The sequence below is a fragment of the Cibotium barometz genome, chromosome 57 (genome assembly GCF_041138505.1).
Source record: "Cibotium barometz isolate CiBa-2024 chromosome 57, ASM4113850v1, whole genome shotgun sequence".
NCBI classification, from domain to species: Eukaryota; Viridiplantae; Streptophyta; class Polypodiopsida; order Cyatheales; family Cibotiaceae; genus Cibotium; species Cibotium barometz.
The window spans coordinates 14544204-14558107 of NC_141102.1; positions in this window are offsets into that span (position 1 = coordinate 14544204).

The window sequence follows — 13904 nt, forward strand, 5'->3', positions numbered from 1 at the left end:
GCAGTCTGAGGTACTTCCCAGTTAACAATCTCGGCCACTTTAGCCGGATCAAGTCGAATGCCTTCGGCACTGATTATATATCCCAAGTAATGTACCTGGAACAGATAAAATTCTGACTTCTTTTCATTGATATAGAGCTCGTTGCTTTCCAGCAACTTAAGGACCTTCTCCACATCAATGTCATGCTGCTCAACTGTAGCTGAAAATATGAGTATGTCGTCCAGAAATATGAACACACACACTCCGATCAACTCCCGGAAAATACGCATCATCATGCGGTTAAATGTAGCTGGGGCGTTCGTCAAACCAAATGGCATGACCACAAATTCATAGTGGGCCCGTTCTGTACGGAAAGCTGTCTTGGGGATGTCCCCCTCAACAATCCGAACCTGGTGGTACCCACTCTTTAAATCCAATTTAGAGAACACCTTAGCTCCATTCAGCCTCTCGAGAATATAGTCAATTCGAGGCATCGGGAATCGGCTCTTGATAGTCAGCTTGTTGAGTGCACGATAATCGACACACAACCGAGAAGAGCCATCTTTCTTCTTGACAAATAAGATCGGAGCTGCAAATGGCGACACGCTGGGGCGGATGAAGCCAGCTTGCAACAATTCTTGGAGTTGGCGGTCCAACTCCGATTCCATTGCCTTAGAAAGGCGATACGGAAACTTGCTCGGGGGTTCCGAGCCTGGGAGGAGGTCAATCTTGTGATCCTCCGGTCTGGACGGGGGAAGCTGGGGAGGGAGACTGTCCCGAAGAAAAATCTTCTGGAACTTGTCATGGAGAACCGAGTACTTCTCGGAAGCACTGGCCACCGTCTGGGCTGTCTGGATGTAAATCATCGCACACTGTGCGCCTTTCCTGACTGCTCGCTTAGCCTGCAAGTGGCTTATGAGCGGAAAGTTTGGAATACCTGGCTCACACTTAATGGTCACCGGGGTGTTTGACACATTCCGATCAATCTGGAACGTGTGCTTGTCCCACTTGACATCAGGAAGAAACTTGTGAAACCACTGGATACCCAAAATTATGTCTGCTCCTACAAGAGGGGCAACCATAAAGTCACGCACAAACTCTATGCCCTGAATCACTAACTTAGCACCTAGAGCTTCATACTTGACGCTCGTTGTCATACCTGTGCTAAAACCCTCAACTTGTTTGTCCACCGGAGTTAGCTCGAAGCGGGCACGCCTAGCGGCCTCTTCCGTGATCACATCCTCCGTGCTGCCGTTGTCAAACAAGACAACGACTCTCTGGCCACCTATGTAGCCAAAGGACTTGAGCAATTCGTTGCGCTCATACTCCTGGTCATGGGCGCCCTTCTGCTTATCTTCGAGCTCCCGGCTAATAATTGCTCCCACTGAAGCACCGGGGGTTGAAGAACTAGGGGTAGCCACTGGGGTCTGTGTGGGAGCTGTGCTCACCACGGAAGCTGTGGAGGCGGCGGCGGCCTTTGGAGGCTTCTTCGGACAATCCGGAGAAGTATGTCCTTTTGTGTGACAAAAGTAACATCTACCCTCCTTCCTGTACTGAGCAAGCTCCTCAGCACTCAACTTGCCACCTGTCTTGCCGGCCTCCGCTTTCTGGTCTGGAGTAAGCTTAGACGCATTGTTCGAGTTCTTGGAGCCAGAGGCTCCCGGGCTCTGTCCTGGGGAAGACCCCGTCTGGTTCTGGCTTTTGCCCCCCGAGGCGTTAGCCTTGGGAGAAGCCGGCTGGGAAGTCTTGGGCTTGCCACCATTGTGTTTCATTTCTGCACTCTGCGCAAGCGAGAGTGCGTCCTCAAAGGTGGCTGGTCTAAACATACGCACCTCCCATTGGATGTGCGTGTCCAGGCCATACAAAAACTGCCCTTTCTTGTCCGCGTCAGATAAGCCTAATTGTAGACACAAGGTCGAAATTCTATTGGCAAACTGAAGGACTGGTTGCGCATTCTGACGTGCACCCCTGAACTCGTCTTCGAGTCGCTCAAGGTAGTGGGGCGGTAAAAACCGCTGCTTAAGGTCACGGACGAACTCGTCCCACCCATAAGCTGCCATACCTAATCTGGTGTGGGCATGAGCCCACTGAGTCCACCAAGGAATGGCCTCACCTTCCAAATACCAACTGGCTAAGATCACTTTGTCAATATCTGATTTCCTAACTGCGGCAAAGTAAGCTTCAAATTGATGTAACCATGAATACAGAGTAGTGGGATCGAGTTTACCATTATACTTACTGAAGTTCATTTTCTCGGGAAAATGATTCGAGGGCGCCGCCGGTGTCAATCTGGCGTCCAAAGCTCGGAGGTAACGCTCGTGTTCCACTCGTCGCATGGCTTCGTCTTCTCGTTGTCGAATCTCCAATGCACGCATCTGCATCTCAAGCAAGGAGCTTGGCTGCGGCTGTGACCCCTTGAGAGGGTCCCTGTGACGAGGATCTGGTATCTGGGGTACGGAAGGAGAGGGAGGAGGAGATGGAAAACGCGACGCTGGAGAGCGAGAACGCTCCTCCAGAGCCAAAATCCGCGCCTTCTGCTCGTCCAACTTGGTTGTCTGGTCTGCGATTGCTCGCATCATCTGCTGGAACATGTCTTGTACACTCAAGCCGGGTGCCCTAGCTGGGCTGCCTGGTGCACTCTGGTCCCATGGTTCTGGTTCTCTCTCGTCGCCGAAGTTCGCCATAGCGGGAAAATGCAGTTTCTTTTCGGAACGCAATCTGACCATCCACTATCTGTGTGGGAGACTTCCGGAGGCTAAAAACCAACCGTCCTTCGAGGGACAGGAGTCACTCCGAAAGGGGTAGTCCACCGGCGTCTAAAAACCAACCACACGAGCGAAAAAATTTTCTGGTTTTCTTTGCTGAATCTTCGTCCTTGAAGTAGGCTCTGATACCACTGTAATATGCGGAAGCTTCGGAGAAGGATCGGTACTTCAAAACTCAGAAAACAGCACTCTTTTCGCGACGGAATTAACGCACAAACTGAAAGACGATGTGCAGAAAAAATAGAGAGAGAAGGGGGAGATGGAGAGGACACAGTATTGGGTCCCAATTACCCTCTGTAGGGCCCCCACCACGGATGGTGTATTTGCTTTATTAGAATGATGTAAATCTGAAACAAATACAAAGTACTTGACCTTTTCTTGGCTGGAAAACCTGCCCTTGACCTTCAGTCCTTCACCCCTTAGCTTTAGCAAACCCTTGGCTGTCCTGGCCCTTGAATGCTTGATGCTCTTGGTGAATTATGAGATGAGATGAATGAGATCTTGGCTGGGCTTTTATACTCCTCCCTTCATGCAGTCGGCTGGCTTCAGGACAGCCCACGACTGAGTATTTTAATAAAATACTCACACACTTTAATAAAGTGTTTTCACACTTGTTTAGACCCTGTCCAGCCTGCGCATGCTTCTGGGACAGCCCCTGGCTGCTGGGCATGCTGCGCATGGGTGTGGGGACTGCCCCTACACCTGGCCGACTTGCAGATTAGGGCTTTGGACCCAGTCGGCTGCCTGTCCAGCAGTAGTACAGCTGGCCGACAGCCCCTCCCAGCCCTTGCCTTGGCTGGTGGGCAAGGCTTGGGCCCTCCTGGCCCCTTGGGGGTGGTTCTACACCTCCCCCATGCCCAGACTAAGTATGCAAATGCAAATCCTTGCCCTGGGGTAGCCCTATGGGCTGGCCCCATCTCTACATGCAAACTACATGCCTACAGAGGCCTGGCATCCAGTTGCAAACCAGATACTCAGCACATCTGACATCATTCCAGAGGGAGACTCACAGCGCGGACTGGCACTGCTTCATGTGCAGGACAATGCACACCTGACCTTGGACTCATGTGCAGGACAATGCACACCTGACCTCGGACGACTGAGATGGATCCCTGGCTGACTCGTCCCAGACTGGGCTCACATGGGACCAGTTCACCATCCCAGGTCCTGCACCTTCTGTACAGAAATGTCTACGTGGCATCCAAGTGCGGGATGCACGTGACACTGAACCATGATGAGACACTTGAGCTCAAGAGGCAACTTGATGAGCTAGTGGAGGTTGGGTTCATTAGACCCTCATGTTCCCCCTATGGTGCCTCAGTCTTGTTTGTGAAGAAAAAGGATGGATCCATGCGCATGTGCATTGACTATCGTGCGTTGAACAAAATCACGATCAAGAACCATTATCCATTGCCAAACCTAAGGGAGTTTTTTGATCAACTAGGAAAGCAAAAGTGGTTTACTAAGATTGACTTGCATTCAGGTTACTATCATATTCGCATCGTGGATCAAGATGTGGAAAAAACAGCGTGCCGAACGTGGTATGGTTTGTATGAGTGGTTGGTGATACCGTTCAGCTTAACCAATGCTAATAAATAACATATTTCAGAAGTACTTGGATGATTTTGTTGTGGTTTATCTCAATGACATATTGATTTTTAGTTGGCATTTTGATGAGCATGTGGAACATCTCACAAAGGTACTCGACAAGCTGCGGGACAACAAGTTGTATCTCAAGGAAAGCAAATGTGAGTTTGCAATGCAGGTTGTGTAATTTTTGGGTTTCAAAGTAAGGGACGGAAAGCTTATGCCCGATGAGAACAAGGTAAAGGCCATAGTGGAATGGCCAACCCCACTCACAGTTCATGACATGCAGTTCTTCCATGGGCTAGCACAGTTTTACATAATTTTTGTGGATGAGTATGCGGGTCTCGCATCTCACAAGGCAGTCCCACAAAAAGAATCGGATGCCTCGATGCCAAGCCGCATTCGAGAAGGTAAAGGAAATCCTTAGCTCTCACCCGGTTTTGGCTTTGCCTAACCATGATGAGCGATTTGATGTGTTCACAGATGCTTCGGATCACACCATAGGCAGAATACTGATGCAAAATAGACACCCCGTGGCTTATGAGAGCCGCAAACTGTTGGATCGGGAAACTCGTTACCCCACACATGAAAAGGAGATGACCGTCGTGGTTTATTGTCTAAGAGTATGGAAGCATTACTTAATGGGAAAACATTTCATAGTTCAAACTGATAATGTAACCACAAGTTATTTTATATCTCAGCCCAAGCTAACACCAAAGCAAGCTAGATGGCAAGACTTTCTTGCACGTTTCGACTTCGAGTTGAGGTACAAGCCGGGCAAAGACAACGTGGTGGCCAATGCCTTGAGTAGGAGAACTCACTTGGCAGCTACCCAAGTCTTGAACTCATATGAGTTGATTGAGTCTATCCGAAGCGGTTACGTGGAGGATGAAAAGGCTCAATCCTATCTGATTGGGACTGAAAATAGAAAGCATATCTCAGTCTAGGATCGGCTGATTTACTACAAACAACGACAGTTGTATGTGCCGACGGGCTACATATGCAACTTCTTTTTAAGCATCATGATACATTGTGGGTAGGTCATCCAGGTCAAGAACAGACATTGGAGCTCATAACTCAGTCCTTTTATTGGCCTATGATGGAATGAGATGTTGATGCCTATGTGAGAACTTGTAATGTATGCTTGCAGGATAAGGCGGAACAGTGACGGACAGCCGGACTATGTGAGAACTTGTATGCTTTGCAAGATAAGGCGGAACAGTGACGGACAGCCGGACTCCTCAAACCACTTCAGATTCTGGATAGACCATGGGAGTCTATCTCCATGGACTTCATTACGTGTTTACCTCCATCCGGAGGCAATTCTGGAAATTTTCTTGTGGTAGATAGATTAACCAAGTATGCACATTTCATTGCCATCATGTCTCCATGTGAGGCAGAGGATACCGTGAGATACTTTTTCAAACATGTCTTTAAGTACCATGGTATGCCTAGGGAAATCATAAGCGATAGGGATCCACATTTTACAGGCAATTTTTGGTCGACATTTATTGCTCTCGCAGGTACTACACTTCGATTTAGTTCATCTTATCATCCGGAAATGGATGGATAGACCGAGCATGTGAATCAAATCTTGGAAGACTATCTAAGGCACTATGTGCAATTGGACCAAAAGGATTGGTCTAAGTACTTGGACATTGCCGAGTATTCGTATAATGCTCAACGACATAGCTCCACGGACTTCTCGCCTTTTGAGTTGAGTTGTGGGTATCAACCTTTCTCTCCAGGGGAACTTGCCTTACAGACAGTGGGCTGTAGTGGGGCTGTAGTGGGAGGTGCTTTCTTGGAAGCATGGAAGGAGAGACTTGAAGCAACAAGGAAGAATATTGAAAAGGCCCAAAGTAGGTACAAGAAGTATGCCGATCGGAAACGGCGACATGCTATCTACTCGGAAAGGGAATTGATTTACTTGAAAATGGATCCAAGGTAGTTTAACCTTCCCTTCGAGATAACAGACCGCTTAGCATGGAGGTATGATGGCCCATTCAAGATAGTTGAGAAGGTGAGTGATCTTGACTATAGGTTGGACCTTCCTCCACATATTCAGGTTCATCCAGTCTTCCATATCTCAATGCTTTGCTCCGCACCAAAAGATGAGGATCCACAAAGGGTAGTGGTTGACAGGGAGCTAGCCTTAGTGGTTGATAGGGGGCTAGCCTTAGTGGTATAATCGAATTAATGGATATTTTTATTTAATTTAAACAAGAATTTTAGATAAATTTATTTTACAATAAAAGAGGAATTCACATGATAATTGGAATCCAATCATTAAATGAGAAAAAGAAAATTTTAAGCTTATTCAAAAAAATGGATATTGGTATTTAGTTAAAAGAAGAATGTTAAATAGAGAAAGAATTGAATTACTTTTTGGTGATAAAAGAGGAATTTTTACCAAAATTTCACCTAGAGAATTAGGGTTGATAAATTAAGTGGTAGAAAGAATATCTTTTGATATTTTATGTGGTTAAATCACTAAATTGGTATTTACCCAAAATTAGATTAAATGAAAGAAGAGTATTTTCATTAAAATATGATATTCTCATATAAAACCACTAGTTAGTTACCTCAAAAGTCCTAAAAACATGAAGTGTTTTTAGCATGAATTTCTCAAGAAATTCACAACCATGAAAAATCCGTGATTTTTCACACCAAACTTTTTCTATCTTTTTGCATCAAAATCACTTGTGAGTTTAGATGGCCAATTTAGTTCATGTGGACAACTCAAAATCCTCAATTAATGAATTTATTTTGGTGTGAATTTCTTAAGAAATTTATAGAGCGATTTTCTAGGTGTTTTTTGTGCGTGAAGAACTCATATTTTCATGGCCGTGAAAAACTAGGTTTTTCACGTTGAAAGCTTTTTGGGATAAGAAAATGTTTTCAAGATAACTTTTTTCTAATTTTAGACAAGCAATCCTACAATTTACAACATGATTTTTGGGACTTTTTGTTTGGGACTTTTTGATTTTTTATGGCCGTGAGAAACTCATTGACATTTTGAAAAACCAAACAATTATTGGATCTCTAATTTTGATGGTCCAAATGTCAAATTTTCCTACTCAAAAGGTGCAGTTTGGACATTCCCAATATGGCTAAGATAGTCAAGCTCTTGGAATAACTCAAACAATGATTTTTTAAAAATTTCTTTACAATTCTTGGAAAAAAGAACAAAACTTCATACCTTGGTTTTTCATGTGAAGAAGAAGAGTGTGAAAAAATAATAAATAACAAAATCAAGGTAATGGGCATGTATTCCTCCAAGTTACCCAAGTACTCATACCACATTTCCTTTACCAAAAAATAACACAACCATCACTTCACCACACATCCTTTCACTCTTCTAGAACTTATCCGCACATAACCCACAACAAAACTAAAAATAATGGTTGTTAAGAATGCAAGGAAGGAACAATGATCACAAAAGAGTTAGAAGAAGCAAGATAGCTATTCTTGACAGCGGCACCAAAAATGTTATGGCTCATTCACAACCTATCTAGGACTCTACCAATTTAGCAAAAGATGAACAAACAACAACCATCATAGGGAACTTAGCTTACTCTTAGCTTAGGATTCATAACCTCCAAGCTCCACCACAGCAGGGTTACTAGCTCCAAAATCATGTGTTGTCACCCACCACCAAGAAGATACTCCACTTCCATGTAAGGACTCGTCTCTCTTAATCTCACTCACTCTCACACAATGAGCAATAGCCACATGCGCCAAGAATCATACACTCTACTTTCTCTCTATCTCTCTCTCAACAAGATAAGAGGTAGTATACATGCATAACTCAATTGGCACAAAGGGGGATTATGTCTTTTCATTAAGAGAAATTCATTCATATACAACTGGCCCTTATTCACACTTGAGCACCAAAAGTTAAACCTAATCTACTAAGCATGGCCGTTTTATATCTTTTCTCATAATATTTATTATTTTGAGTGTCATTTTTATAACACTTATTGAGTAGGGAGCACCTTTGTTAAGCCTAAAACGGGGCTAAGAAAGGTGTGGGGAGAACCACTTCTACCAACTACCTAATTTTGAAGGGTCCATGACACATCCACAACCAATGGTCAAACCTAACCTCTACATCTAACATCTCGGCCCAGCTGCCTCTATACTACTAGGGCTACCTAATGCTTATCTCACTAGCATGCCCTGCATCATGATCGATTTTGAACCATACCACTCAACCTCGCCACCCACTTCATTGTGTATCATGGACCACCATCCACACCCTTCCACCTTGACAACATCTTCATCATTGACTTGGGTAACATGAGGATGCATTCACCATTAGGAAGAAGGGTATATTAACCACTCTATAGTAGGTTAACATGGTTTCACTTGCCCGACTACTTTGCCATCTTACCCACTCCAATGGATACTTATCTTTTTTTAAGATGATATTGGAATATATAAAGCATCCTTGGTGTTTAATGTCAAATAAAAAAATTATATGGACTCTGTGTACATACTTGTTTAAGAATAGTTTCTCTAAAGTGGCCAATCTCTTTGTCATCTTACCCGCTCGAATGGGTACTTATCTTTTTAAGATGATGCTGGAATATATAAAGCGACCTTACCTTGGTACTTAAAGTCAAATAAAGAACTTTTATGGACTCCATGTATAGATACTTGATAGTTGCTCTAAAACATACTTTCTTAAGACTAGTTGCTCTAAAGCAACCAATCTCTTTGTGAGGGGATTTCTATAAAGATTATGTTAAATAAGAAAATTTTACGAATTCTATGTACATACTTGTTGCTTAAGAGTAGTTTCTCTAAAGAATGCTTACTTAAGACTAGTTACTCTAAAGAATACTTACTTAAGACTAGTTTCTCTAAAGAATACTTACTTAAGACTAGTTACTCTTAAGCATACTTGCGTAAGACTAGTTGCTCTAAAGTAACCAATCTCTTTGTGAGTGGATTTCTGTGAAGATTATGTCTTAATGTGAGTCTTAGAACCAAGTGTTTCATTTAGCATAATTGCGTCAGGCATGAATGATGCATCCATCTCATATACCGTGCGGTAGGCCCATAGAGTGCACTTTTTCTCCTAATCACTTTTAGATTCCTCTATCATCTTGGTGAGGAATATGGTGCACAAAGTGTAACTTCTCACTTCTAGATGTCTCTACTGTCTTGGTGAGAATGGTTAACAACATTTTTGCCTTTGGTTTTTACGCTATTGCACGTGCTCCTATCTTGTCCATTAACTTACGGGGGGTAGTATGGATGTGCACCACAAAGAAATACTTGAGAAAGAACTCCACTACTTCATTTATAAAATGCAAGCCATGATTTCTCACCACGATATCTCTCACTATTTCTAGTGGGTAACTAAGCGAGTAAAAACATTTATGTAAAGGAACTTGGCGGTAGATCTCACCTTAGCTTTCTGTGTACTTTGGCCTCTACACAATTAATGAAGAAGTTGTCAGTGGGGTGGTGACTATGATATAGCACGCTTGGGTTCCCTTAGGGCTAGGCTAATGTGGGACCCATCCCACTTTTAAAATGGTTGTCTACCTTTCTCAATGTGTTGACCTTTGTTTTGATCTTGATATCCAACCCCTTGATTGTTGGACCAACCTTGTATGCCATGAGTAACTATTTATTATATATCACATCTAGCATTATCTCTTCCCTTGCTTGTTGTCGAACAAGCTTGTTTAGAAGGGATCATATTTGAGCTCCTAAAATATAGGGTACTTCTCTCTTACTCTAAGATAAATGTCTCAAATGGCTTATAATTGTACCCAAACCTTGTATAATCATGAAGATAAGGTCATCCTCTTCCAATCTCACTCCTTAAGGGTATGCCAAGATACTATTTATCATGTTCATTTGAATGGTAATTAAAACACCATTACCTATGGAATTTTAACTTCTAGATATACTCCCATGGAGTTTTAATTTCTAGATAACTTCTAGATATAATCTTATCAAAATTCAGTTGATAAAAGTATTCCTTATTTTTTGATTTTGAATTTGAAAACTCTTTGTAAATGGGTATTCTCTACAACAAAAATAAAACCCCTTCTATAGAGCTCTCATGCTACCTTATATATATTTTTAGTGGCTACCTTTGTATATGGGTATTCTCTAGAGAGCTTTACCCAATGGATCCAAGTTTCTCCACAAATGACTTTTACCTTCAAGATATAATCACTGATCCTAAGGGTTCTTTGAATCCCATGCAACTATTTCTCGAGTTGAATCATCTTGGCCTCTACGGATATCTCAAACATACTTTTGAGAGTGTGTACCATGCTTCCTTGGACATCTTGAAATCCCAATCATAGAATTAGACATGGAGATCCCAATGTAATGCATCACTTGGCACACCCTTTTGTTTTGTGCTTTTATGTATTGTTTCTTTTTATTGATGAATAAAGCTAATAAATGAGTCAAAAGTACTCTTTAACGTGTTTACTCTTTTTTAATATAAAGAATAAGGCTAATAAATAAGTCAAATATAAACTTTAACATGTTTATTCATTTGTTTGTGGTTGCTAGAGTTTTTACACATTACAATAAGTGATAGGAAAATTCTTTGGTAGACTTGAAAATGAAAAGAATAAAGTACTTGTAAGGGTCCTGACCTTGAAAAATTCTCAACTTCAACTTTTTATGAAATGAAAGGTTGAATTTCTTTCTCCTCTTGTTCTCATTCCATCTTTACTCATTTTTCATAGCAAAGAAGGAAGATTCCATTGTATATCAACAAGCTTAACAAGCTTGCAAGTTGAATTTCTAACATTCAATCTCTCCATTGTTGACTGTCCATGTATGAATGAATTACAATGGCAAATGGCTTGTTAAGGCCCATTCCACATCGCCATACCCCTACCTGCCTATGCTGATGTGGTGGGGGTATCCATCGCCCATAATTCATGGGGGCAGGCAATCTCCCCCACCCAATCCCCCGCCCATACATGGGCGGCGGGGTATGTGTAACAGGCCTAACTGTTTGTTTCTCTCCACCTCCTTAATCAATCAATTCTCTCTACATAACCCTTCATTAAGTATTCCTAAGTACTTGCTTTTTCCCTCCTTTTGCCTTCATTGTCCTACTACCTCATATATAGTTTGCCTTCAAATCGCATATCAGCAGCCTTCATTAATTTGCATTTAATTAGCTCTTAAACAAAGCTAGTTATCAAGGAATCTACATGAGCTTTCCTACCAAGGTTTTGAGGAGCTCATATACTAAGGTCAGAGATTCAATCACATTTCAGGAAAGGTTTTCTTTGGTCTGTGTTGCATTCTGCACACGATTCTACCACAATCGGATTGCAACCCTCCAGTTTATTCAATGGCGCACAAAAATCAAGCTCTGTCAAATTAATGAAGTGGGCTAATTGTACAATGGGGGATGTATCATGGCACTCCTCAAATTCTTAAAAAGTACCCATATCCGTGACACATGCATGCACGCATGTGTGGCACATGCGTGCATGCACGTGTGTAGGGACTTTAACATTCTCTCATTCTTGTCCTTACATTCTACCATATTGTGAAATTTTCAGGCTCCGTTAGTCATGGCACCCTCAATTTCTTGGAAAGTACCCACGTCCATGACATGTATGCCAATATGTGTGATTATGTGCATACAAATGTGGGTTTTCGCATGCGGGTGTGTGTGTGTGGCATGTACGATTTTATCATCATCTCATCAAATTGATATCAACATCCGTTGCCCTTCCATTCTAACATTTTGATGAAATTTGCAAGCTCCATTATTCATGACACCCTCAAATTCTTAGAAAGTGCCCACATCCATGGCACACATGCCCATATGTGTGTGCATGTGTGCGTGTGTCTACATGTGCATGCATGCACGTGTGTAGCGACTTTAACATCATCTCATACCATGGATCATCATTCTTTGTCCTTCCATTCTACCATGTCGATGTATTTTGCTATCTCATTAACAAGGATGATATTGTAATGTTGTGCTATCATCCACCTTAGTATAGAGGATACATTTGAAGCATGCTTGTTGTAACGTGATGATAAAAAAATCCCTAATAATATGCATATATCTCGACTAAATATTCAACAATTTTTTCAGGGCCCCCTTACAAATACTTTTTCCTTTGCATCTTCGAGTCTACCAATGAGATTTTCTTTACAAGTCTTCCACTTCAACATCTATCCTTCTTGGCATATCCATCACTTGGGAAGTTAAGCGTTTACTTTGGGATGATTCCTTTTGGTAATTTAAACTTTTGAAGCAAATTTCTAGATGATTATAAGGAAGTTCGAAGTCACTTTCATTAGATTAAAAAGATAGCATGACTACTAGTAGTGTCATTGTGGTCTAATCCTCATCCCTTATGTCACTTTGGAAAGACTAATGACTTTTGTTTCATTTGACTACCACATTTTTCACTTAATGTAAGGTATAACATCTCTATCACACATAGAGCACAACAACACACACATTCACATGATAAATGAATGAAAACATTGACTTATTTAATAGCCTTGTCATTCAAGAAACTAGTGGGCAATCCGTGCTTTGCACATCTTTTGCGAATCCTAGAAATTCAACTTGCAAGCTTGCTTGTCAAAATGCAATGGAATCTTCTTTCTTTGCTATAAAAAATGAGTAAACATGGAATGAGAATAAGAGGAGAAAAATGAATTCAATGGAATCTTCCTTCTTTGCTATAAAAAATGAGTATACTTGGAATGAGAACACTTGGAATGAGAACGAGAGGAGAAAAAGAAATTCAAGCTTTCATTTCATAAAAAGCTGAACCTAAGAAATTTTCAAGGTTGGATCCTTACAAGTACTTTATTCTTTTCATTTTGAAGTCTACCAACAAACTTTCCCTCACATGTCTCTACTCTTCAATGTCAAATTTTACTCACACACACAATTTGCAAATGTAACAAATCCATTTTGTAAATTGGAATTTTGGGGTTTATGTCTATTCACTTTGGAAAGAGCAACGACTTTTGCTTCTTTGTTGTTCTCACTTATTGTAATGTGTGAAAACTCTAGCCTTATTCTTAAAACAAAAAGAGTAAACACCTTAAAGAGTACTTTTGACTCATTTATTAGCCTAATTCTTCAAAAAAAATAAACAACACATATATAAGCACAAAACAAAAGGGTAGGCCAAGTGATACATTCTCGGGGGGTGCACTACTAGATTGCCCTAGGTATCACGTGCGTTCAAGAGGTATTAAAAAAACCCCTTAACTAAAAAATTTCCCCCAATAAAACAACCCCTCTTTACTTATGAACTAAATGATTTTTTTCTAAAGTTGAATTAAAATCCTCTCCTGTTAATGTAATCGTGGTAATTTTTCTCAATGTATCTAATTAAAAAACCCCTCATGTTGAACTCGCGTGGTACACTAACATTTTTTGAGGTGAACCCCTTGAGGATGCATTGCATTGGGATCTCCATGTCTACTTATGTGATTGGGATTTCAAGATGCCCACGGAAGCGTGGGACACACTCTCAAGTATGCGATGAGATATCCGTAGAGGCCAAGATGATTCAACTCGACAAAGAGTTTCAT